Below are 26,184 nucleotides of genomic sequence, written 5' to 3' on the forward strand. Positions count from 1 at the left end.
TTGAGATTCATTTGTATTGCTTAGACTTTTGCCCAGTTTTGGGTAACCTAAGCAAGTGTGTGGGCCACATGCGTGGCCCTCCTTCATCTCTGTGGGCTGTGAGATTAAAATCAGGCTTGTTCACTAACTGTTGACCTTTGAATAAGATTGAATAAATTTAATACATGCTGAATAACAAGTTATAGAAAATGCTCAATCACTTATAAATAGATAGAACTATCATCAACTTCAAGTAATTAAGAATAAATATTTCACTTAATTGGATGCACAGGTTCTCACAGTCAATGTTGTGTGCAATCAGCGTGCACATCACTTCATGTTCCCTTGCTTTATGTGCATATTGCTTCTTTAAAGTTTATTTATTAGTGTCACAGGTAGGTGCTGCAATGAAGTTACCTTGAAATTCCTCATTTATTGCATTTTTACGCCTCCGAGCTGAATCAGATCACCTCTGAAGCAGCCATGTTTGTCTTCATGTTTTTAGCTTCTACAGAATAGAATCCCCACAATGCAGCAGTAGGCCATTCGGCCCATCGAGTGTGTACTGACAATAAGCCCACATATTTACCCTGCCACTCCCTCTAACCTATGCATCCCGGGACACTAACGGGCAATTTAGCATGGCCAATTAACCTAACCTGCACATCTTTGGACTGGGGGAGGAAACCAGAGCACGTGGGGGAGAACCCACGCAGACATGGGGAGAATGTGCAAACTCCCACACAAACAGTGACCCAAGCTGGAAATTTAACCTGGGTCCCTGGAGCTGTGAAGCAGCAGTGCTAACCAACATGCTTCTACTTAGCTACAGCTGCTGACTTCAAACTTTGTTTTTTTTCTGCAAGCTGCCTCCACCTACAAGATGGATCATGGAAACTGAAAGCGAGGGCATTCCAGATTTTAAATTTTATATATATATATGAATGTATTTTCAGAAAAGAGTTAAAACAAATACAATTTGGTAAGTAGGGGAAAATTGGTCAAATGACAACAGTTATGAGAATAGGAGAGGAAAGCATTACATTTAAAGCTTAAAAATATGTTTTTCTTTTTCTAATTTGGCGTTAATATTGTGATAAAGCTGCTCCTGACATTTGAGTAGGTGTAAAAAATGTAATGAGTTGGAAAGTTTCTCTCAAACAAGCTGGGGATTATGGAATTTCCCTGCACGTTCCAACAATCCAAGGGCTGATTCACTTAATAATTCTTTCTTTCTTATGCAGATATGTTAATCAGTTTAATCTGATTTGAGCACACCATAGAATTTGCTATACCGTTCCCCACATGGGTTAATTGACCATATTGTCCACACCTAGAATCATTAGTTGAGATCGAAGCCTAATTCACCTCTACTACTCTAGTGCTTGATCATAGAATCCTACAGTGCGGAGGCCATTCGGCCCATCAAGCCTACATCAACAACAATCTCACCAGGCCCTATCCCCGTAACTCCAGATATTTACCCTCCTAATCCCCCTGACACTTAAGAGCCAATGTAGCACGACCAATCAACCTAATCTGCTCATCTTTGGACTGTGGGAGGAAACCAGAGCACTCACAGGAAACCCACAGAGACACGGCGAGAACGTGCAGACTCCACCCAGTCAGCCACTGAATTGAACCCGGGTCTAGGGCACAGTGAGAGAGCAGCGCTAAATACTGTGCCACCATGCCACAGTAAAAAGTCTGACAACACCAGGTTTTAGTCCAACCTATTTATTTGATAGTAAACTCACAAGCTTTCGGGGTTAGCCCCTTCGTCAGGTGAATGGAGAGTTCTGGCCTCAGACAGAGCATATAAAGCACAGACAGTTTAGAGATTACTGATTAGAATGCGAATCCTTACACCTAACCTGCTGTTCAACACCTGAAGTGGCTGATAATGTGAGTGGAAGGAGCACTGATCACAGGTTAAAGAGATGTGTATTGTCTCCAGACAGTACAGTAAGTGAGGTTTTGCAAACCCAGGCAAGTCACGGGGGTTACAGATAGTGCGACATGAACCCAAGATCCCTGTTGAGACCGTCCTCATGTGTGCGGAACTTGGCTATCAGTGCGACATGAACCCAAGATCCCTGTTGAGACCGTCCTCATGTGTGCGGAACTTGGCTATCAGTCTCTGTTCAGCGACTCTGCGCTGTCGTGTGTCGTGAAGGCCGCCTTGGAGAATGCTTACCCGAAGGTCAGAGGCTGAATGCCCGTGACCACTGAAGTGTTCGCCAACAGGAAGGGAACAGTCTTGCCTGGTGACTGTCGAGTTGGGTTCATGTCGCACTATCTGTAACCCCCGTGACTTGCCTGGGTTTGCAAAACCTCACTTGCTGTACTGTCTGGAGACAATACACATCTCTTTAAACTGTGATCAGTGCTCCTTCCACTCACATTATAAGAACATAAGAACATAAGAAATAGGAGCAGGAGTAGGCCATCTAGCCCTTCGAGCCTGCCCCGCCATTCAATAAGATCATGGCTGATCTGTTGTGGCTCAGTTCCACTTTCCCGCCCTCTCCCCATAACCCTTAATCCCCTCTCTTATCAAGAACCCGTCAACCCGCTTCTTAAAAATATTTAGCGAGGCAGCCTCCACCACTTCAACGGGCAGAGAATTCCAGAGGTTCACCACCCTTTGAGTGAAGAAGTTCCTCCTCACCTCCGTTCTAAACCGCCCCCCCTTTATCTTGAGGCTGTGCCCCCTAGTCCTACTGTCTTTTTTGAGCGGGAAGAGTCTCTCCACCTCTATCCTATCCATCCCATTCATCATCTTATACGTCTCAATGAGATCTCCCCTCATTCTTCTAAACTCTAACGAGTACAAGCCTAGTTTATTCAGCCTCTCCTCATAGCTCAATCCCCTCAACTCCGGTATCAGCCTAGTAAACCTCCTCTGCACTCCCTCCAGGGCCAAAATATCCTTGCGCAGGTGCGGCGCCCAAAACTGCACACAGTACTCCAGCTGCGGCCTCACCAATGCCCTATACGGCTGCAGCAAGACCTCCCTACTTTTATATTCAATCCCCCTCGCTATGAAGGCCAGCATCCCGTTCGCCTTCCTGACCACCTGCTGCACCTGCAAGCTGGGTTTTTGCGACTCATGCACAAGGACCCCGAGCCACTTCAGCCACTTCAGGTCTTGAACAGCAGGTTAGGTGTAAGGATTCGCATTCTAATCAGTAATCTCTAAACTGTCTGTGCTTTATACGCTCTGTCTGAGGCCAGAACTCTCCATTCACCTGACGAAGGGGCTAACCCCGAAAGCTTGTGAGTATATTATCAAATAAATAGGTTGGACTAAAACCTGGTGTTGTCAGACTTTTTACTGTGTTTACCCCAGTCCAACGCCGGCATACCCACATCATGACCACCATGCCACCCCAGTTGTAATTGTAGATTCGTAATACACAACTTGCATCATATTTGTAAACATCAATTAATATTGAGTGATCTTTCATAAAGCGTTTGCACGTTCTCCCTGTGTCGCTATTGGTTTCCTCTGGGTGCACCAGTTTCCTCCCACAGTCCAAAGCTGTGCAAGTTAGGTTGTGGTAAATTGCCTCTTAGTGTCCCAGAATGTATAAATTACAGGAATTAGTGGGGTAAATATGTGAAGTTAGGGAAATAGGGCTGGGTAGAATGCTCTATCAGAGAGTTGGTGCAGATTAGATGGGCCAAATGGCTGCCTTCTCCACTGTAAGGATTCTCTGATTCTATGAAATCATTCCCCCTTTGAGCCAATATGCAATGGGAGCTTGAAGCAGGTAATTATTTTCACTAAGTTTGCTCCCACAGTCTGAAAGATGTGCTGGTTAGGTGCATTGTCCATGCTAAATTCTCCTTCAGTGTGCATGGACAGGTGCTAAAATGTGGCGACTAGGGGATTTTCACAGTAACGTCATTGCAGTGTTAATGTAACCCTGCTTGTGACATTAATAAATAGCTTTAACTTTACATTTCTGGCTACTTACTATCCCTTTCTTTTATCAAGAATCTATCTACTTCTGCCTTAAAGATCTCCAAGGACTCTATGTCAACCACCTTTTGAGGAAGAGAATTACAAAGTCCCTGAGAGAAATAAGTTTCTTAAGAACATAAGAACATAAGAAATAGGAGCAGGAGTAGGCCATCCAGCCCTTCGAGCCTGCCCCGCCATTCAATAAGATCATGGCTGATCTGTTGTGTCTCAGTTCCACATTCCCGCCCTCTCCCCATAACCCTTAATCCCCTCGCTTATCAAAAACCCTTCAACCCGTGTCTTAAAGATATTTAGCGAGGCAGCTTCCACCACCTCAACGGGCAGAGAATTCCAGAGATTCACCACCCTTTGAGTGAAGAAGTTCCTCCTCAACTCCGTTCTAAACCGCCCCCCCTTTATCTTGAGGCTGTGCCCCCTAGTCCTACTGTCCTTTCTGAGCGAGAAGAGTCTCTCCACCTCTATCCTATCCATCCCATTCATCATCTTATACATCTCAATGAGATCTCCCCTCATTCTTCTAAACTCTAACGAGTACAAGCCTAGTTTATTCAGCCTCTCCTCATAGCTCAACCCCCTCAACTCTGTAACAGCCTAGTAAACCTCCTCTGCACTCCCTCCAAGGCCAAAATATCCTTGCGTAAGTGTGGCGACCAAAACTGCACACAGTACTCCAGCTGCGGCCTCACCAATGCCCTATACGGCTGCAGCAAGACCTCCCTACTTTTATATTCAATCCCCCTCGCTATGAAGGCCAGCATCCCATTCGCCTTCCTGACCACCTGCTGCACCTGCAGGCTGAGTTTTTGCGACTTATGCACAAGGACCCCGAGGTCCCTCTGCACCGTCGCCTGCTGCAGTTTTTCGCCACGTAAGTAATAGTCCTTCCTACCATTCTTCCTACCAAAGTGGACCACCTCACACTTGCCAACAGTAAATTCCATTTGCCATTTCCTGGCCCATTCGCCCAGCCTATCTAGATCCTTCTGCAGACTCTCCACACCCTCCGCGCAATTTGCCATTCCACCAATCTTGGTGTCATCAGCAAATTTCGACACCATACACTCGGTTCCCTCCTCCAGATCATCTATATAAATGGTAAATAGCTGAGGCCCCAGCACCAACCCCTGGGGCACTCCACTAGTCACCAACCGCCAATCCTTCCCTGTTCTCTGTTTTAAATGGGTGACCCCTTACTTTGAAGCAGTGACTATGAGTTCTGTGTTCACCTGCAAGAGGACACAGTTTTCACATCCACCCTGTCAAGCTCCCTCAGGATCTTTTCTGTTTCAATCAAGTCATCTCTTACTCTTCTAAATTCTGGTGGATATTAGTCTAGCCTGTCAACCTTTCTTCATAAGAAAGCCTACCTATTCCAGGATGAATCTAGTTCATTCATTCTGAAATGCACTTTGGGATGTCCTATGATCACAAAAACCACTTCCTTTCTTTCCAGCTGTACTGCAGGACCAGAATCAAGGATTCGAAGTGTAGCTTGGTGTTCAAAAGAACATTAAAATTTCACATCTTTAGCGCGAGCTGGAACGGATGGGATAGGGATGAGGGTGAGGTGATTCTGATGGGTATTGAATGGGATGGCTTCAGTCTTACTAATATGTTCTGCCTGAGCCATGGCTTGATTTTAGATAGTGCAATAACAGTCGTACCATCGAGTGAAGTAGTGGTAAAATTGGATATCATCAGCACAAAGTAGACTTCATGCTTCAGGCTCATTTTGGGCCCCATACCGAAGGAAGTATGTGCTGGCCTTGGAGGGGTCCATAGGAGGGTCACAAGAATGATCTCAGGAATGAAGGGTTTGTCATAGGAGGAGTGGTTGAGGAGTCTGGGTCTGTACTCGGTGGAGTTGAGAAGGATTTTGTGGGGGGGAGATCAAATTGAAACTTACAGAATACTGAGAGGCCTCGGTAGAGTAGATGTGAAGAGGATGTTTCCAGTAGTGAGAGAGGCTAGAACTCGAGGGCACAACCTCTGAGTGAAGGGACGCTCCTTTAAAACTGAGATGAGGAGAAATTTCTTCAGCCAGAGGGTGGTGAATCTGTGGAACTCATTATCACAGAGGCTTGTGGAGGCCAGATGATTGTGTGTCTTTAAGACAGAGGTAGATAGGTTCTTAATCAATAAGGAGATCAAGGGTTGCGAGAAGACAGAGAATGAGGTTGAGAATCGTATCAGCCATGATTGAATGGTGGAACAGACTTGATGGGCCAAATGGCCTAATTCAGCTTCGTGTCTTATCTCTTGTACCTTATGCTCCTGTGCTCTTGTATCTGATTGTCTTATGTTCCTTCTCTTGTCGTTGGGGAATAGTGGAGAGCCAAGATAGGAGCCCTGGTGCTGACCAAAGTTCATGATGGTGAGGTAGTGGAAGATAAGACCGTGCAAACAATTTACTGGGAAATATAGGGAAGAAACCATGTGAGTCTGGTGCTCCATAATTGGATCTCTTGAGGAAAGCAAACGTGACAGACCAAAGGATGTGTCAAAGGGATATTAACATCCACAGCAATGAGGAGAGTTTTTGTCCTGCTGACAGTGGATCCCTTGGTGTTGCCTACACTTGTGTCCCCCCCAACACCGTAACTGAGGCACACTTTAACTGACTTAACCATACATTATAAACATAATGTGACAAATTATGTCATAAATCCCTAACTTTCTTTCATGTTGCTTGTGTTTTTTTTCACACATTTCATTTGTTTCATGTAAGTAATGTTCTGAGACGTTGTTCGTTTGTACTTGGTAAGGGAAAGTGACAGACGGCATATAAAACCAGGGGAGATAAAACGACTCGAGTAAAAACATTGACAGAGAGTGACAGAAAGCAAGAAGAACCAGTGCTGCAAGAAAGAGATCATAAAAAGCCTTTCATCTATCATCCTCCTCACAATTATGAGTCAGACTCGCAATATGATATTGACAGTAGTGGTGTACGAACATTGTGATGCCATAAAGTGGAAAAAAAGAGCCATCTTCAACACATTGCGCAAATAGAAAAGCACGATTGACACTATGAACTGAGCCACCTGACTCACTGAGTGCTCTCCTTATGAGAACAACAACAGAATCAAAACAGTTTCAATAGAAATATAAGAACAAGAAATAGGAGCAGGAGTAGGCCATCTAGCCCTTCGAGCCTGCCCCACCATTCAATAAGATCATGGCTGATCTGAAGTGGATCAGTTCCACTTTCCCACTTTCTCCTCATACCCCTTAATTCCCTTGTCTATCAGAAATCTATCTACCCGTGACTTAAATATATTTAGCGAGGTAGCCTCCACCACTTCAACAGGCAGAGAATTCCAGAGATTCACCACCCTTTGAGTGAAGAAGGTCCTCCTCAACTCCGATCTAAACTGCCCCTCTCTTATCTTGAGGCTGTGCCCTCGAGTCCTGCTATCCTTTCTAAGCGGGAAGAATCTCTCTACCTCTACCCTATCCATCCCCTTCATTATCTTATACGTCTCTATAAGATCCCCCCTCATCCTTCTAAACTCCAACGAGTACAGATCCAGTCTATTTAGTCTCTGACGAAATAGTCTCTATTTAGTCTATAATAACTGAATAGGATCACCAAAAAAACCCCTTCAGTTATTTCATGACGGACCATTTTAGAAACGCCTTTTAACTTGGGCCAAGCTGATGGCTAGAATGATCCAACCTCGTCTGCGGCTAGGATTCTCCTGTCCCGCTGTAGTGCATAGAAATTTGGCTGAGTGCCACATTCTCCATACTCGCTGGCAGCAATGATGGGGTATATGAGACCGGGAGAATTCAGGCCAATGTTTCAACAAACACTGAAAATACAGAGGTGGAGTGATAATACCAACATTTTGACGCTGATGATGAAATTCTCAAAGGATGAACAAATGTTGAGGAAATGGGGACTTAGGATGAAATCGCTGGTCAGTGCCAGTGTGCCCAGTGGGCAGTGCTACATATTCAACTCATCCTTCCTGACAAGGTCATGTGAATATAGCAGTTCCATTTCTAATTACTGAAAGAATTCAACTGTTGGTCAACTCTCACACTGAAGACTGGTGTGAAAGTTCTCCTGTCAATAGCTCAGTGGATAATTGCTCTCAAAAGGATCTGTTGGAGGAATTTTTGTCTTCATTTTGAAGTTAAGTAGAAAAATAAAGTTGACCTCACAAGGTAATAATCAGAATCGGAGTGCAACCATGGTGATTGAACACTAAGTGTGTCTCAATCCTGTTTTCATTTGTGTTTTAATTTATCTTCGGGCAAATAATCTGTGACACTTTGTGACATTTATTTCTAATGGATAATCAGAATCTGGTGCCATGAGTGACTCAAATTGAAGTAAGAATCCGAGAGACCATTCAGGCCACTGTGCCATTGCCTCCACTGCTTGCCCTGTGCAAGAGTGATTGAAAGCTAATCTCGCTGCCAAACTATCTTAATGCATTGTTTTCTGCTTCCGCTGTTTGTCCGTTTTACCCTTAGAAGATATCTCTTTGCGAATAAACGCTGACGCAAAGCAAATGTCATTTTAATTTGATGAACCTTCAGCATGGACTTCCCCAGTCAGAGGATACAGTCTTCCCCTATTCATCTTTGAGTCAATCTGAAAAGCAGATCTACTTCTGCAAACGTATTTTATAATAAACATTGTTTGGAATATATTAAAAAAATAATTTATTGTTATGCCTTGAAGTCAGAAGTATTGCATTTATTAATTTATGGGTACTTCATAGAATCATAGAAACCCTACAATGTAGGAGTCCATTCAGCCCATCGAGTCTGCACCAACAACAGTCCCACCTAGGCCCTATCCCTATAACCCCACATTTACTTTGCTAATCCCTCTAACCTACGCATCCCAGGACACTAAGGGTCAATTTAGCATTGCCAGTGCACCTAACCTGCATATCTTTGGGCTGCGTGAGGAAACCAGAGCACCCAGAGTAAACCCACACAGACACGGGGAGAATGTGCAATCTCCATAGAGACCGTGACCCAAGCCGGGAATTGAACTCAAGTCAATTGCACAATTATTTAATCTTATTTAGCGATACCCTAACGGACGACATGGTGGCACACTGGTTAGGATTATTGCTCCACAGCAACAGAGAGCCAGGTTCAATTCCAGCCTTGGAGATTGTGTGGAGTCTGCACATTCTCCCCGTGCTTGCGTGGGTTTCCTCCGGGTGCTCCAGTTTCCCCCTAGAAGATGTGCAGGTTAGGGGGATTAGCCATGCTAAATTGCCTGTTACTGTCAAAAGAGGAGCAGGTTAGGAGAATTAGTAGGGTAAATATGTGGGGTTATGGTAATAGGGCCTGGGTGGGATTCTCTGTTGGAGAGTTGGTGCAGATTCAATGGGCCAAATGGCCACCTTCTGCATTGCAGGGACTCTATGATTTTACTCTTTGATTCTTTGATTCAAGATTGCAGATGTTGTAATAAGTTTGGGACTTGGGTAGGTGTGCGTAAAGAGATTTTCTTAACAGTTTTTTTTGGAGATTTATCAGTTCACTTGCAGTTTTTCGACTGTCTGGTTTCTTTTAAAGAAAGCATTTTGTGTTAATTTAGGTCCTCTCTCTCCATGAATATAAGCGTTCAATTTTGGAATCGCTACATTTGATATTTCATGAAATGTAAGAGCCAGGAGCAGGAGTAGGCCATCTGGCCTCTCAAGCCTGCTCCGCCATTCAATAAGATCATGGCTGATCTTTTTGTGGACTCAGTTCCATTTACCTGCCCGCTCACCATAGCCCATAATTCCTTTACTGTTTGAAAATTTATCTATCCTTGCCTTAAAAACATTCAGTGAGGGAGCCTAAACTGTTTCACTGGGCAGGGAATCCTATAGATTCACAACTCTTTGGGTGGAGAAGTAGTTCCTCAACTCAGTCCTAAATCTGCTCCCCCTTATTTTGAGGCCATGTTCCCTAGCTCTAGTTTCACCCACCAGTAGAAACAACCTCTCTGCTTCTCTCCTATCTGTTTCCTTCATAATGTGATAGGTTTCCACGCAATTTCCCCTCATTCTTCTGCATTCCAATGAGTATAGCCCCAGTCAACTCAGTCTCTCCTCAAAAGCTGATCCTCTCAACTCCAGAATCAAATCACTTCAGTTTTTGAGGAATATGCAGCATAGTAATAAGAACACAGCAATAAGATCTTTTCTTTTAAAGAGCATCGTAGTTTGATAACCGAGGTTTCAGTTAAGCGCCCAATTTCTGATTGGTCTGAACTTCCGTTCCATTCAAATGCAGATGTATCGTTAGAAAACTAGATGGAAGTTCCGCATGTGTAATTTTGTTACACAGTACTCTAATGCTGACCCTTAATATTTGATAAAAAGGACTTGACAGTTGTTATAATCATTTATTGAATTGGTTTGATATTCTTACTCTGACTCATTTGTTCAACATGTATGTAATGACCCATATCTATGTAATCATCTTTACGTATAGTGCATCACATGTGGGTGGCACATTAAATCAGTCCATGGCAGGGAAAAAGAAATCAAATGTCATGCTTCGTTTTCACTATATAAAATAAACATCTTATTTGTAAATGATTAGTTATAACTTAGATCCCACAAGGTGGTTTCCTCTTCCAAATGCATAGAATTTCAACTAACTCATTCAGTTCCCTTCAGTTTTGAACTATTAAAGTGAATGTTTGTTATTTATTGCCTATTTTTCTTTCTTTTCCCCTGTGTTTTTTTGATTCAGTTCTCTGTCTTCCTATGAACTGATTTATTGCCTTTACAAAGGAGGGATTTCAAAGCGTGGCCACTTAAGGAACCAGGCTGGGCCCTGCGTTCAACCAGTGATGGATTTTAGGCAACTATTGTGCGGTTTTATTTTGTTGTTTTGCATCTTCTGTGTCCAGCTACTTCCTCTATCAATCTGCGTCCTCCATACTCCTTACGTGACCACGCTCCCAAATCCCTCCTTTGTAAAGACTATAAACAGCAAACAAAAATCAATACATAAGAAGATAGGGAAATTAATCAAAAAAGACGGTAAAAAGTAGAAAATAAGAGGAGCTTTGTAAAAAAAAAATTAAAAATCGTGCTGAAATCCTACCTATGGCACAGTGGTTAGTGCTGCTGCCTCACAGTGCCAGGGACCCAGATCCAATTCCCAGCTCAGGTCACTGTGTGGAGTTTGCATGTCCTCCCCATGTCTGTATGAGCTTCCTCTGGGTGCTCCAGTTTCTTCCAAGAGTCTGAAAGACATGCTGGTTAGGTGTACTGGCCAAGCTAAATTTCCCCTCAGTGTATCCAAACAGGTGCTGGAGAGTGGCGACTGGGGGATTTTTACAGTAATTTCATTGCATGTAATGTTAATGTTTGCCTACTTGTGACACTGATGAATAAACTTCAGATCATTAGAGAGGGAAGCCAGGCACTAGACCCCAATCTCAGCTGCAAACTTCTCCTCCAGAAAGCATCAGATCCTCCAATTTACTGTTGAGCTAGGAAGTTATAAGCGGTATTGCATAGCCTCTTTTTTGAGAGCTTAGCACCATTCCTGAATCCAGAGCCTTCTCTTCTCCAACCTTACTGTAACTCATAGAATCATAGAACCCTACAGTACAGAAAGAGGCCCTTCGGCCCATCGAGTCTGCACCAAACATAATTCCACCCAGGCCCTATCCTCATATCCCTACATATTTTACCCACTAATCCCTCTAACCTACGCATCCCTGGACATTAAGGGGCAATTTCTTAGCATGGCCAATCAACTTAACCCGTACATCTTTGGACTGTGGGAGGAAACCGGAGTACCCGGAGGAAATCCACAATAATGAAGTAAATAGAGCTTCGTTCTGCTCTTGCTTACCTTAACCATGGCAAAGAAAACCATCAACAACAATACAGATCATTTATAAAGCACGTTTAATAGAGGAACATGTCCCAAGGCGCTGAGCAGTGACATATTGGGATAAGACACTTAGCCAAAATGTGTGATAATTAGGGTAGGTGTCTAAACATTTGGCCAAAGATGTAGTTTTGAGAATCATCTTGAAGGAGAACGGGTAAAAAGACTGAGATGATTAGAGAGAATGTTCCACATTTTAGGTGCTGCAAGAAATGGCTGCCAAGGGTGGTGCAACAAGAGTTGGGGGGGGGGGGGGGATGTATTAGTGTCCATCTCAACAAGGCCCATGGGGTGGGCTTCTTGGAGTATGAGCTCCCTGATTGACATAATGATTACCTGCCCAATCAGGGAGTCTCACCTGTGAATATTAGGAGGAATGTCAGGGCTACTGACATTCCAGATTTCCGATTTTGTACCTGAAGTACACTTAGCAATGGAGATAAGTTTGTAAATAAAAGGAATCCGGTAAAGGGACAGCAGCCTCTGAGGAGTTATTTCATGCATTTAGTGGAATTCCGGCCCCAGAGCACTTCAGGACAGTAGGAGGTTATAGAGACAGGGAGGAGCAAGGTCATGGAGTAGAGCTGCCAGGGCTCCTGGATGGACCTGACTTTTCCAGGAATTGAAAACCAATCTCCAGGACACTCCCATGTGAAACTCTGGAGAAAAATCACCGGGACATTAAAAACACTGTTTCTTTTGTCATTTTCCATGAGATTTTCTGTTCACCAGGTATAAAAATGAGAGATAAAGACTGGTTGACAAATTAAACATCATCAGTTTAGGCAAATGAGCCTGTTGCTTTCCAATTGGAGTAGGAAGGCAGTGCTTCACAAGGATGAATGTGTTGGCCGACCAATGGTTGGAGTGTGGTGGGAAGTCATTTGATAAAGCCTTCATAAATTCATTTCGGTGCTTATTCAAACACCAAGATGAGAACTTTAAAATTGAGACCCAGTGAAATTAGCAAGCACAGGGGTATTGGGTAAATAGAACTTGGTACAAGTTAATCATAGAATCATACGGTGCAAAAGGAATCTGTTTGGCCCATCGAGTCTGCACTGACCACAAATCACCCAGGCCTATCCCCATAACCCCATACGTTTATCCTAGTTAGTCCTCCTGACAATAAAGGACAATTTAGCGTGGCCAGTGCACCTAACTTGCACACCTTTGGAGTGTGGGAGGAAACCAGAGCATCCAGAGGAAACCCATGCAGACAGAGGGAGAACTTGCAGACTCCACACAGGCAGTCATCCGAGGCTGGAATTGAACCCAGGTCGCTGGTGCTGTGAGGCAACAGTGTTAACCGCCATGCCGCCCACACTAAAACATTGCAACAGAGTTTTGGATGAGTTCAAATTTACACAAGGCAGAAAACAGGAGGTTGGCCAGGAGTGCATCGAGGTTGCCAAGCATGGAGGTAACATTGGCATGGTTAAGTGTTTCGACAATGAATGAGCTAATGTCGCGACAGAGTCTGGTGACGTTATGGAAATAATGGCCGCAGATAACGATGACTGTTGGAGTGACTGACAGTTTTGCAAAGATGGAGAGCTATTTTATAAACGAGCAGCAAAACATCCAAGCCTTAATGGCTAAAATGTTTCTTCACTTGCATATTTAATTGTTTAGAAGGTTTGTCTTGGCCTCAGAAAATCATGATGCTGAAATTTTATCGGCTACAGCTTGCAAAGAAGAGGAACCTTTTTGTTGCATACAGAGCCTGAGAGTGTTGGACAGACAGGAACAGTGGCATGCATAAACTGGTCATGATGTGGAGATGTTGGCGTTGGACTGGGATAAACACAGTAAGAAGTCTCACAACACCAGGTTAAAGTGCAACAGGTTTATTTGGTAGCAAAAACCACAAGCTTTTGGAGCACTGCCCCTTTGTCAGGTGAGTGGGCAGCGCTCCGAAAGCTAGTGACTTTTGCTACCAAATAAACCTTGTGTTGTGAGACTTCTTACTATGCATTAACTGGCACAAACATTAACCAGGTAAACCAAAGCAGAGCAATAGTAGCTAGCTGGGTAGAAAATACACTAACTTCATACTTTATCTTTCAGTCAGCCATACAAAGCTTTGCTTTGCTTGCCTTAAACATTTCATCTTTGATTTGAATAGAAAAGAATCCCTACAGTGCAGGAGGAGGTCATTTAGCCATTGAGTCAGCACCAACAACAATCACACCCAGGCCCTATCCCCGTAACTCCACGTGTTAACCCTGCTAATCCACCTGATATTAAGGGGCAATTTATTATGGCCAATCCACCTAAAGTGGACATCATTGGAGTTTGGGAGGGAACCGGAACACTGGGAGGAAACCTACGCAGCCACGGGGAGAATGTAGGAGCTCTACATAGACAGTCACTCCAGGCCAGAATTGAACACAGATTCCTGGCGATGTAAGGCAGCAGTGCTAACCACAATGCCATTTGTCTACATAGCGTCTTGTGGGATAGTCACTAAGCTAAGTGGCCTTTCCATTTCAGATGGAGTTAAAACTGCCATCTGGGCCTGATTATCATATTGGACTTACATCTGCATATTTAGAGGAGGACCCCACTAGCTTTGAGCAGGCTGCTTAACTGCCTGTCCTAAAGTGTTGGTGAAGTTTGACAATGACAAGAAATTCTGCTTGATTTTATCTGTTCTCCCACCCGGATTTTGCTTGGGTGGGTAAGAGTTAAAATCCCATTTCATGGGGCGAGATCTTATGGCCTCACTCGAACTGAAACCATAAAATCCTGCCTGAGGTCAACGGACATTTCCATTGTCTGCTCCTCGCCCGTTCCGATTCCATGATGGGCGGGACGGTAGAATTCCCAAGAAAGTCTTTTTCTCTCTTTCAGATCAGTTCACTTCTTCCCATCTCCCCTGTTGTCCTAATCAGGAAGAAATGGAATGTGTTGTTTTGTACAGGTGTCCGTATTTCATTGCTTGTCTCAATGTTCCTGTTGCTCAGTCTGTTTTAAGAAGCGTGTGGAGGAAGGAAAATTGCAATAGTATGTCAGCGCATTAAATCCCCAGGACTTTCACTGCACTCAATTGCCAATGGGTTACTTTGAAGCCTCTTTATTAAAATAAATAATTGCATTGCACCTTTCTTAACTTAAGACAACCTGAAGTGCTTAACAACCAACAACGTACTCATTAAGTGTAGTTAAAGTCTTGTAAATTATATAGTGCCCTTAAAATAGGATAACATGCCAAGATGCTTCAGAGAATCATTAGCATTGAAAATAGACACCGAATCAAAGAGAGGGTATTGGAAAGGGTAGCTAAGAGCTTGTTCAGAGAAATAGTTTTTGAACGAGGTTCTTGATGGTAAATGGAAGGATTTCATAGTGGGTTTGGGAAATTAAAGAGGTAAGGTTCCTACCAGATGTTTGCTACATCTTCCACTGGTAGGACTTTTGATTTGATTTGATTTATTATTATCACAAGTATTTGTTTACAGTGAAAAGTATTGTTTCTTGCGGACTATACAGACAAAGCATACTGTTCATAGAGGAGGAAAGGAGAGGGTACAGAATGTAGCGTTACAGTCATAGTTAGGCTGTAGAGAAAGAGCTTTGTTAGAGAGATTATAGTAGTTAGAGTTTTAAAATCATAGAATGAGATAGGGTTAGAGGGTATGCAGGACAAGCTTGCACGAAGTCGTCATGCTCCAGCGCCATGTCAGAACCTAGACAGAGGGGGTGGGAATGCACGATGGGCCAGAGTTGACAGAATACAGAATTCTTGGCGTGCACAATTATAAGGGTGGGTGGGGTGCGAGGCTATGGAGGGACTTCAGCACTCTTACTGGCTGGAATATTCCAACTGTTCTCACCATCGGGATCTTCCAGTCCTGCCAGTGGTGAAGCCCCGCTGTAGGTTTCCTGGCAGAGGGTGGTGCATAGAATGGGAGACCCTGTTGTCAGCGGTGGGATTAGAAGACCCCATCTTGTCAACACCACCGAGAAACACGCTACGGGAGCACATAGAATCCCGTCTACTGTGTTATGCAGGCAATACTGGTAACAAGTGCTGCGGGGCTGAAGAAAATTTCAAGCCTTGCATTGCTTCCATGTAGCACCAAACCTTAAAGTTCATTATCTGATTCGCCACGAGCACCCTTAAGAGTTCAGAAATAAGGAATATAGTTTTCTGTCTCGTAGTAAAATACTGAATGCAGCATAGTTCCACATGTGCCTTGAAGCATAGTTCCACCCTGTAACCCTGAATGACTTGGGAGGAGCCTTCACACTGAAAGTTTCCTGTCAGGATGTGAATGAAAGGCAGTCTTCCTGTGAGCAGCAAAGGTTCGTCACACTCTCGTCTTAACCTGTCAGTACAGCGTAAAAAAAATTGTTTGTAACAGTCCTCCCCTGCCACCCCCCCCCCCCCAAAAAAAATCTGCTGCTGTGTAAAATGGACGGGCACTTCAGTGGCCAACTGCGAACGAGTGCGTTGGCAGCAGGGGAGTTGTGAACGACGTGACTACTCGAGATTTGTTCGCCAGAGGCGACATGCTTCGTACCTCGGTCCTGCAGCAATGAATCAGTTAAGGAAAGGTATGTGTACAAGTTTACTTCAGTATTTTCAAGCCCCATCTCTGTTCAGACACGGACCTGGTGCCTGGTCCTCTGTCTCAGGAGTGCTGCAAACTTGTGCTCCGTGCCGGCGATACTTCTGGGGAACAGGGTGATTGCACTCCCGACTTTACCACGGAGTGTAGCGGAGGGTAGTAAAGGCACTAACTGGTTCACTGAAAACCAAGTGTTGTTTCACCACAGCGCTGCAATGACAAATCGGGAAGTTATACGTTTCCTGACTGAATATCCTGTAATGATTTAAAGCAGCGATTAAGTTGCAGAGCATTGTGTGCACGGTGCAGTTCCCCTAAAATAAATCTGTGTTGTTTCAACAGAACAGTCTGGTGTGTAACATAAGCTTTCACACCAAACCCTATGGATCATGTCGCATTTCATGATGTTCTAGACAGGCTGCCGAACGTATTTTTTTCTGAATGCTTTTACCTCTAGTGAGAATAAGAATCATAGAATCCCAGCAGTGCAGAAGGAGGCTATTCGGCCCATTGAGCCTATACCGACCACAATCCCAGCCACGCCCTATCCCCACAACCCCATGCATTTACTCTAGCTAACACTAAAGGGGCAATTTAGCCATGGCTAAATCCACCTAACCTGCACATCTTTGGACTGTGGGAGGAAGCTGGAGGAAACCCACGCAGGGGGAAAGTGCAAACTCTGCACAGACAGTGATCCAAGCCGAGAATTGCACCTGGGTCCCTGGGGCTGTAAGGCAGAAGTGCTAACCACTGTGCCACCCTAGTTTTCGTTTGGTGAATTACACTTTTTTTTTGAAGTTAGTGGAGTTCTGGAGCCTCTGCTGACATCCACAAGAGTCCCTTTCACCACTGTCCCTGCATCAGATAGAAAAACATCGACCAATGTCTCACCACTATTGAGTTTTAGTCGTTAAACATTTCTCAGTTAATAAAGACCGCTTAACCCCTTGGAAACTCTTTATATATTACATAGTGACCTGTATAAAGTGAATATAACATATTGCACAATGTCTCAAATAAATATTGGGATGAAATTAGAGCATCTGTATGCTGCTGCATCCAGTGCAGAAGAGGCCATTTAGCCCTTTGAGTCTGCACCAACTCTCTGACGGTGTATTTTTCCCCTGTCTTTTTCCTGACACTATACCGGTAGCCCCACACGTTTCCCATGGCTAATTCATCTAAACTAAATATCTTGGGACACTGAGAGGCAATTTAGAATCAACGTAGTGCAGAAGGAAGCCACTCAGCCCATTGGATCTACACCAACTCCGCGAAAGAGCCTCTATTCCCAACGGGCTGCGCATATTTCATGGCTAATCCACCTAACCTGCACGTCTTTGGACTGTGGGAGGAAACCGGAGCGCCTGGAAAAGATCATAAGGTATCCGAGTAGAATTAGGGCACAGCCCATCAAGTCTGCTTCGCATGGCTGACAAGCTTCTCAACCCCATTCTCCTGCAGACACGGGGAGAAGGTTTAAACTCCAGATAGAGACCCAAGGTCAGAATTGAACCTGGGTTCCTAGCAGTGTGAGCAGTGCTTAGCACTGTGCCAGTATCACGTGTGGAATGCTTTTGAAAGTTGTCAACTGTAAGTAAACGTGCTTTATACATCTTGCTCGATTAACGGTGGCACACGAAATTTTCAGGTGAGGTGACGGAAAAATTAATAGTGCAGGTGTACTGTTAACTTTACACTACTTAGCAGCAAGAATGGAGCCCATAGAGGAACTACATTGTTCATGTTACTTCGGGGCAGCATAGAGCTGCCAATACACTAAAAAGCAGCCCTGCAGGCTGACAAAGAAAGAGAGTTTTGCATTATTGTCCATATTTTGAGTGTGGGATTGACATTGTTGCTTTAATCCTTGGTTTTATCTTCTGGAAGTGGGCTAGTGTACTGAGATAAAAAGAATGCTTGACGTAAATATCAAACAATAGATAAATATTAATTTTGCAGTGTAACCTATTATTTACATGACATGGTAAACCTTTGTGATCATTTTGGCAGACAGCATAAGTAAAATTGTACCACCTGTGCGCAAGAGCTATTCATTTCATTTTTCAGACATAATTGCCCTCTAAGCACCAGCCAGCACGTCCAACCTTTGATAAGATGAATTATTTGTTTCTGAATTTACGAGTGCCCTGTCTATAAAATGTAGATTTACCCATCAGCACCAGACTACTTACTTATTGGATTCCTTTCAATAGATAAAAAGGCATTCATATAGTGCCTTTCACATCCTCGGGACTTCCCAGCCAATGAAATACTTGTAGTGAAGTATAGTCAGTGCTGTAATGTAGGAAAAAGGTTTCAGAATATATTTTACTCCATAATTACCATCAAACTAGGGAACCAACGCTGATTCAATGAGAACAGCAGGAGAGCGTGCTGGGAGTGATGGGAGCGATTGCCGACAGTGCTATCAAGTAGAACTAACATAGCGATAACTGATGCTCAGTGTTGGTTCTGCCAATTGCCTCCAGACCGCATTACAATCTTGGTCCAAAGTGGACAGAAAGAGCTGAATTCAAGGGGTGAGGTGAGAATGGATGCCCTTGACATCAATTTGGCTCAGCATTTTGGCTGAGGGTGGCATCAAGGAGCCTGAGCAAAAGTGAATTCACTGGGAATCCAGGGCGAAACTCTCCATTGATTGGAGTCATGCCTAGCACAAAGGAGGACTATTGTGTTTGTTGGAGGTCAATCAGCAGATTCTCAGGGTAGCGTCCTAGGCCCAACAACCAGCAGCTGATTGATCAGTGATCTTCTCGCCATCATAAGATCAGAAGTGCAGTTATATGCTACATTGCATATTCTCAGTTCCTCAGATACTGAAGCAGTGTGTGTCATATGCAGCAAGACCTGGACCACATTCGGGCTTGAGCTGAAGCGTGGTAAGCTATATACGCATCATACAAATGCCAGTCAATAGCCATCTCCAACAAGAGAGGAGCTAACCTTCTCTCTTTGATATTCAGCTATTTGCTGAATCCCCACCACTCACATCCTGCGGGTTACCATTGACCAGAAATTTAACTAGACAAATCACACCAATACTGTGGCTACAAGAGCAGATGAGAGCCTGGGAATCCTGTAGTGAGTAACTCATCTCCTGACTTCCCAACGTCTGTTCACCATTTGCAAGGTGCAATTCCAGGAGTGTGATGGAATATTCTCTAACTGCCTGGATGAGTGTAGCTCCTACAACATTCAAGAAGCAGAGCACAGTGGCAACCGTGTGTACCATCAACACATGCTTGAGATTACCCAGGAGTGTTCTAACATTACAACTTAGAAAGTTTAAAGCTTTCTCTTGAAATATGAGTGAAATACTGCAGATGCTGGAAGTCTGAAATGAAAACACAATGTTGGAAAATCTGGTGGTGTTTGCGGGCAGAGAAATGCAGTGAATGTTTTGAGCCCGTATCATAGAATCGTAGAATATCTACAAGTGCAGAAGGAGGCCATTTGTCCCATCGAACCTGCACAGACAACAACCTCACCCAGACCCTATCCCCGTAACCCCACATATTTATCCTATTAATCCCCCTGACACTAAGGAGCAACTTAGCATGGGCAATCCACCTAACCCACATTTTTGGACTGAGAAGAAACCAGAATACCCGGAGGAAACCCACACAGACACGGGGAGAACATGCAAACTCCACACAGTGGCTTGAGCCGGGAAACGAACCCGGTTTCCTGAAGCTGTGAGGACCCGCACCGTATCCTCTTCAGCAAAAAAGTCATATGAACTTGGAATTGTAATCAAGTTATTCTGTCTGCAAATGCCCTTGCGAAGTTTTTCCAGAATTTTCTGTTTTTATTTATTAGTAAAGTTTTCTGTCTTCCACCGCAGAGGTGATGTTCCCCAGCCAGGAGAAGGTGAGGTGGTCTACTTCTGGGGCACCTTTTCTTGCTTCCCCCCGATCATCCACCGTCCCATCTCCCGACACTTGGCTGAGCAGAGGGCATGTAGAAGAGGACAGTTCAGTCACAGATGCTCCTACCCAAAGATACGACGGTCCCAAGACTGGTGTCCACTGACCTTTGCGTATGCCCAGGCTCAAAGCTCTGTCCCCATCGCCACAATTCTCCATCGCCACACAACTTACCTTTACCAAGAAAATGGGATACATGAGGGAAATACCTTATCAATAGCATTTGAGTATTCTTGGATTACAATCTTTGAAGAAGAGAAGACTGATTTTTGATTCAGTTGAATTTTGTAAATTGATACATGTGCCAGAATTTTACTGGCACACCTGCCCCGGGGCAGGCGTGGGCTCACATAACAGAATTCTCTATTGGTCTCAGGTAGGATTTTACGAACCTCGCCCGAGCGAGGTTGTAAAATCCCTGGCCACAGCCTCACTATCTCCAGTTCTTTACCCGCAGTGATGGTATTTTGCATAGTCATCAGTGTAAAATACAGAAATTTGGTCCACGTCTTGATATTCAGAACTTTTTTCACACAGAATTGTTGATACTGGGAATGCTTCACCTGATTTTGTTGTGAATGCTGAAAATGCAGTGATTTTTAGAAGACTTGTCAGAAATACAAAGTGTATGGCCTGATGTTGCTGTTCTTGTTGTTTAATACTGTGCCTATCTGCTTTGCATTATAAGACAATAAAGATAAATTAGGAAAGCTTGGCAAGTGAATGCAGCTGGAAACATGCTCATGATTTGTTTAGAATCCCTACAGTGCAGAAAGAGGCCATTCGGCCCATCAGGTCAGCACCGAGCAAAATCCCATCCAAGCCCTATTCCCGTAACTCCTCATATTTACCCTGCTAATCCCCCTGATACTACTGTTAATTTAGCATGGCCAATTAACCTAATCCGCACATCTTTGGACTGTGGGAGGAAACCAGAGCACCCGGAGGAAACCTACACAGACACGGGGAGAACGTGCAAAATCCACACAATGGCTTGAGCCGGGAATTGAACCCGGTTTCCTGAAGCTGTGAGGACCCGCACCATATCCTCTTCAGCAAAAAAATCATATGAACTTGGAATGGTGACCCAAGCTGGGAACTGAACTCGGGTCCCTGCGCTGTGAGGTAGCAGTGCTAACCACCGTGCCATCCTGGCATCTGGGGTGCAGTCGTCCACATGACCTTGATGGGTTGGTGGTCAGAATTTGGTCACCATGTTGACCGGGACTGCTTTGGCACTGCATATTCTGCTTTTGCGGTCAGGGAGGTGGGACTTTCTGGCCGTGGTCACCCCAAAACCGGAAAATCTTTGCCAAGGTCAATGGACCTTTGCATGGTCCACCTCCACCCCCTCCACCTGCTACAATTCCCATGGTGGGCAGGATGGGAAAACTCCCCCCACTGTCTCAATTTGCTTGTTCTGCTGTTGAGGACATTTTTGGACTGCATTTTGTCTGGCACCTCAACCCCAACCTTGCTGCCTTATCAGGAGCAAGAAGCTCAAAGGGTCATTGGAGTCCATCAGTCCCTCCAACATGCCAAGGTGACGAGCCATAGAGGGAAAGGATGTAAACTTATCATGTTGATAGATTGTCTGCTAAAGAGCTGTGTCCTGTGAACCACTGAAGTTTGGTCACCTCATGCGTCAATTAAACCACTAGAGATAGACAAACTTTACGCTAGCTGAATCAACTTGCTTTCATACTGTGTAGGGTCACACTGAGTGACACTGAAGAATGACATTCAATTTTTTTCAGTGCTCCAGTGCAATCGAGTTGTTACATCTTTGTGATGGCTATCAGATGTCTGTTAGCTCCAATGAGACCCCAAGAGATAATTTGATGGAAAGAGCAAAGTTTAATTCAAGGGTCTGTAAGCCCTGTCAACATCTTCATCAATAATTTGGGGAGGCAGTGGTGTAGTGGTATTACGGCAAGACTGTTAATCCGGAAACTCGGCTAATGTTTTGGGGACCCAGGTTCGAATCCCATCATGGTAGATGGTGGAACTTTAAAAGAAAACCTATAATTAAGAATCTACTTATGACCATGAAACCATTGTCGATTGTCAGAAAACGCATCTGATTCAGTAACGTCCTTTAGGGAAACAAATGTGCTCTCCTTTCCTGGTCTGACCTACGTGTGATTCCGGAACCATAATAATATGGTTGACTTTCAACTGCCCTGGGGCAACTAGGGATGGGCAATAAATACTGGCCAGCCAGCGATGCCAATGTCCCTTGAATAAATTTTTAAGAATTGTATCATTTGTTTGAAGGCTGTGACTGTGATAATATTAAGTCTGAGTGCCAATAGAAGATCACATAGTAGTTGGAGTAATAAATGCTACCCTTTCTGACACGCTTCAATCCAAAGATTTCACTTTGGAGAAGGTGTTACAGATGGTCCACTAACTTGGGTTCTGTCAACAAAATCAAGTTAAATTGAGAAGGGGAAGATGTGTTGCAGAACACCAACCCATGTCTGTTCAAGTTATTAAACGACAAAATGCAAAAGACACTCCAGAGCAAAGAAGACTGTAATTAAAATTCAAGGTGGCAGCAAACTATATATCAGCTGTGTGGTGTCAAAGTGCCTCACGGGTGCGAAGAGTATATTGCAAGCATGGCAGAATGCGTCCACTGTAAAAGTCTGGGAAACTTTGGGAAAATGTGCAGTTTGAAAACCCTCACAACATAGAGGATTATGAAATGGAAGAGTCACACCAAGAACAATGTGTCCGAGATGAGTTCAGAGACCCCAGATATACTTACCGGAATGTTGATATATGTGTTAATGGGTACATTACCAACTTTAAATTGGACACAGGAGCAAATGTGATAGTCCTGTTTGATAGAGAACTGTGGCTAGCCAACCTTTGACTGCAGACAGCTACTCACCAAAAGAACAGCGTTCCGAAAGCTTGTGGGTTTACTATCAAATAAACTTGTTGGACTTTAACCTGGTGTTGTGAGACGACTTACTGTGTTTACCCCAGTCCAACGCCGGCATCTCTACATCATGCGGACAGCAGACACAGCATTGTATGGCACGGGACGGATCAAACTCCCACTTATAGACACACTTCTAGAATTGCTCCAACACAGGAGCAGTAGATACTGGAGATGCTCTGTGATAATCGGGAATTTTCTCTCCTGACCCAAGATGCTTGAGTTGTCCCCAGTCTCATCAAAGGAGCAGAACCAAAGAATCCCTACGGTGCATGAAGAGGCCATTTGGCCTGTTGAATCTGCACCGACTCTCTGAAAGAGCATCCTATCCAGGCCCTCCATTCCCATAATCCTGCACATTTCCCATGGCTAATCCATCTAACCTGTAGATTTTTGGACTGTGGGAGGAAACCGGAGCACCTGGAGGAAACCCATGCAGACACTGGGGAGAGAGTGCAAATTCCACACGGTCACCAAAGGCTAGAATTGAACCAAGGTCCTTGACGCTTGAGGCAGCAGTAGTAACCACTGTGCTGCCCAGAAAGTATCAAAGAACAGGCAGTCATTGAGTATATACCGAGTGGTAGACCACCGATCTGTCCAACACGGACAGAGCGGCGCAGAGGTTAGCACTTCAGTCTTCAGTGTCAGTGACCTGGGTTCAATTCTGGCCTTGGGTGACTGTGTGGAGTTTTCACATTCCCCCCATGTCTGCATGCATTTCCTCCGGTGTTCTGGTTTCCTCTGCAGTCGGGGTTAGGTTGATTGGTCATGCTAAATTTACCCTTAGTGTCCCAAGATATGTAAGTAAGGGGGATTAGCAGGGTAAATATGTGGGGTTACAGAGATAGGGGCTGGGTGTTAGAATGTAATCGGTGACAACTTAGTATTGGATTTAATGTGACCAATGGGAACAAGATGTAAGGGTCAACTGACCCCAGTAAATCATGGAACCAATTACAGAGTGATGTAATGGTCAGCTGACCAGCTGATTCATTATAAGTAAAGAACTATGTAGAATTGAGGAAAGCTTGGAGTGGCCCAGGGTGAGGCTCCAAGTTTGGAGTAAAGATGTTTATTTATTAAACACTTTCTTTGATTTATAAGTTGGAATAAATTTTGTTGTATTTTCATTAGCTGCATTTTGAGGAATTCCTTCTGAAGAAACACTGGGTGGGATTGTTGTCAGTGCGGGCGCGATGGGCCAAATGGCTTTCTTCTGCACCGTAGGAATTCTGATTCTCGTACTGATGATCCTAACTGGGACTTCAGTGGAGGTTTTTTGTGACCATTTCTTTCTTTGCTGAGGTAGATAATCTGGCCGCTTTCTAAACAGATGAAGGTAACATTCTTCAACCTGCAAGAGGAAATGGACGAGTTGGTCCAATGAATACCTGAGTGTGATTTTATCATTCAGCAAATCATCAGAGATGGTGATATCGAAACCCAGTTGATGGGAAACTCTGCTGCCATCCTGCATTCACCATCAATACTGACCCCTTAGTAAATGCATCCACGTTGATCTGGTAGCCCAGGGTGGAAATAACTGAATGGTTTCAGAACCAGAAACAAGACCCAATCGGATGATATCCACCTTGTCGACATTAGTGGACACTGACCTTACCACTACGTTGGAGTTACTGCAATTGGAGAGAAGACAGCAAGACATTAATCAAATGTCTTCCTCACCTCTCATGGCCACAATATAGGATTCCCCAAAACCTCAGGAGTCTGAAGGTAAAGCATGGCAAATGGAATTGTTCAAAAGAATTGGCGTCAGTTCCATGAACAAAGATAGGATGCACAGCCAAGGTGAAGAAAGGGATAAACCTTTTAACATTTAATCACAAAAGGGAAACTATTGCTAAGGAAAAGGACAACAGCAAGGAGAGGAAGAAAAGAATTTAAATGTTCAATCTCAAACAACAAATGCAACTTCTGCTGTGGAACAGTTATTTCAGAACAAGGAAATCCAGTGTTGAGGCTACCAATCCCCCCCAAACTTCATATCACCACAATCAAGGAGAGGTCATGAAATCTTCCTTATGAAGGCAGAGACTTGGTGGGGAGAAGGGGTAGAATGTATATTTAAATATATTTGGAAAGAACTTGGTATTTGGATGTTCAAGCTAAAATAGTTAATGTGAGACAGGCAATAGAGTATCCTCCAAATGGCAATATTAAGGGAGCAACACAACTAATAGCAGTGTGGTAGTAATCAGAATCGAGGAAGTTCATGGCTTGGGTTGAAGAGGTTGACGGTCTTGTATATCTGTACATGATTATGTTCAAAAGTAGATAGTTACTGTTCAGGCACGATGGCTAGAATTTTCTGGCTGTTTACGCCAGCAGGATTCTCCGGTCCTGCTGCGGTGAATGAAAATTTGGCTGAGTGCCAAATTCTCCATCCTCGCTTGCAGTGGCAACAGGGCGTGAATGGCCAGAGAATTCTGGCCTACGGGTGGGATTTTACAGTGGGATCGTCAACGGTAAGCCCCTCTGCGGGTTCCCCGGTGGTAGAGGGTGCAAACAACGGGAAAGCCCATTGGCAGCGGTGGGGCTGGAAGATCTTGCAGCCAGCCATTGATAGGCTGCCTCTACTTCCGCAAAGCAAGATGTGCTTATGTTGGCTTCAGCGGTGGTTGGTTTTGGAATATCCCACCCTATGCCTCTGCCTCTTGAAACTCTTCCATCCAGAACCCAGAATCCACCCAGAATCCAGAACAAAGAACATAAGAACATAAGAAATAGGAGCAGGAGTAGGCCATCCAGCCCTTCGAGCCTGCCCCGCCATTCAATAAGATCATGGCTGATCTGTCGCTGCTCAGTTCCACTTTCCCGCCCTCTCCCCATAAC

General features: G+C 44.3%; 1 protein-coding gene across 2 annotated transcripts in view; it reads left to right on the forward strand.

Moving 5' to 3' along the window:
- The window catches only part of LOC145342905 (tyrosine-protein kinase JAK2-like), a 270,756-nt gene that overhangs the window by 86,594 nt on the left and 157,978 nt on the right, over positions 1-26,184 (forward strand). The window contains exon 1 of one of the 2 annotated variants that reach the window (XM_080188486.1): positions 16,292-16,411. The exons of the other annotated variant lie outside the window; for it this stretch is intronic. The gene's annotated coding sequence lies outside the window, so the exon portion shown is untranslated. Of the gene's footprint in view, positions 1-16,291; positions 16,412-26,184 lie in introns of those variants that run through there. 2 annotated transcript variants of the gene reach the window in all.

Source organism: Carcharhinus amblyrhynchos, chromosome 5 (assembly GCF_965287045.1).
Source record: "Carcharhinus amblyrhynchos chromosome 5, sCarAmb.v2.hapA, whole genome shotgun sequence".
NCBI lineage: Eukaryota > Metazoa > Chordata > Chondrichthyes > Carcharhiniformes > Carcharhinidae > Carcharhinus > Carcharhinus amblyrhynchos.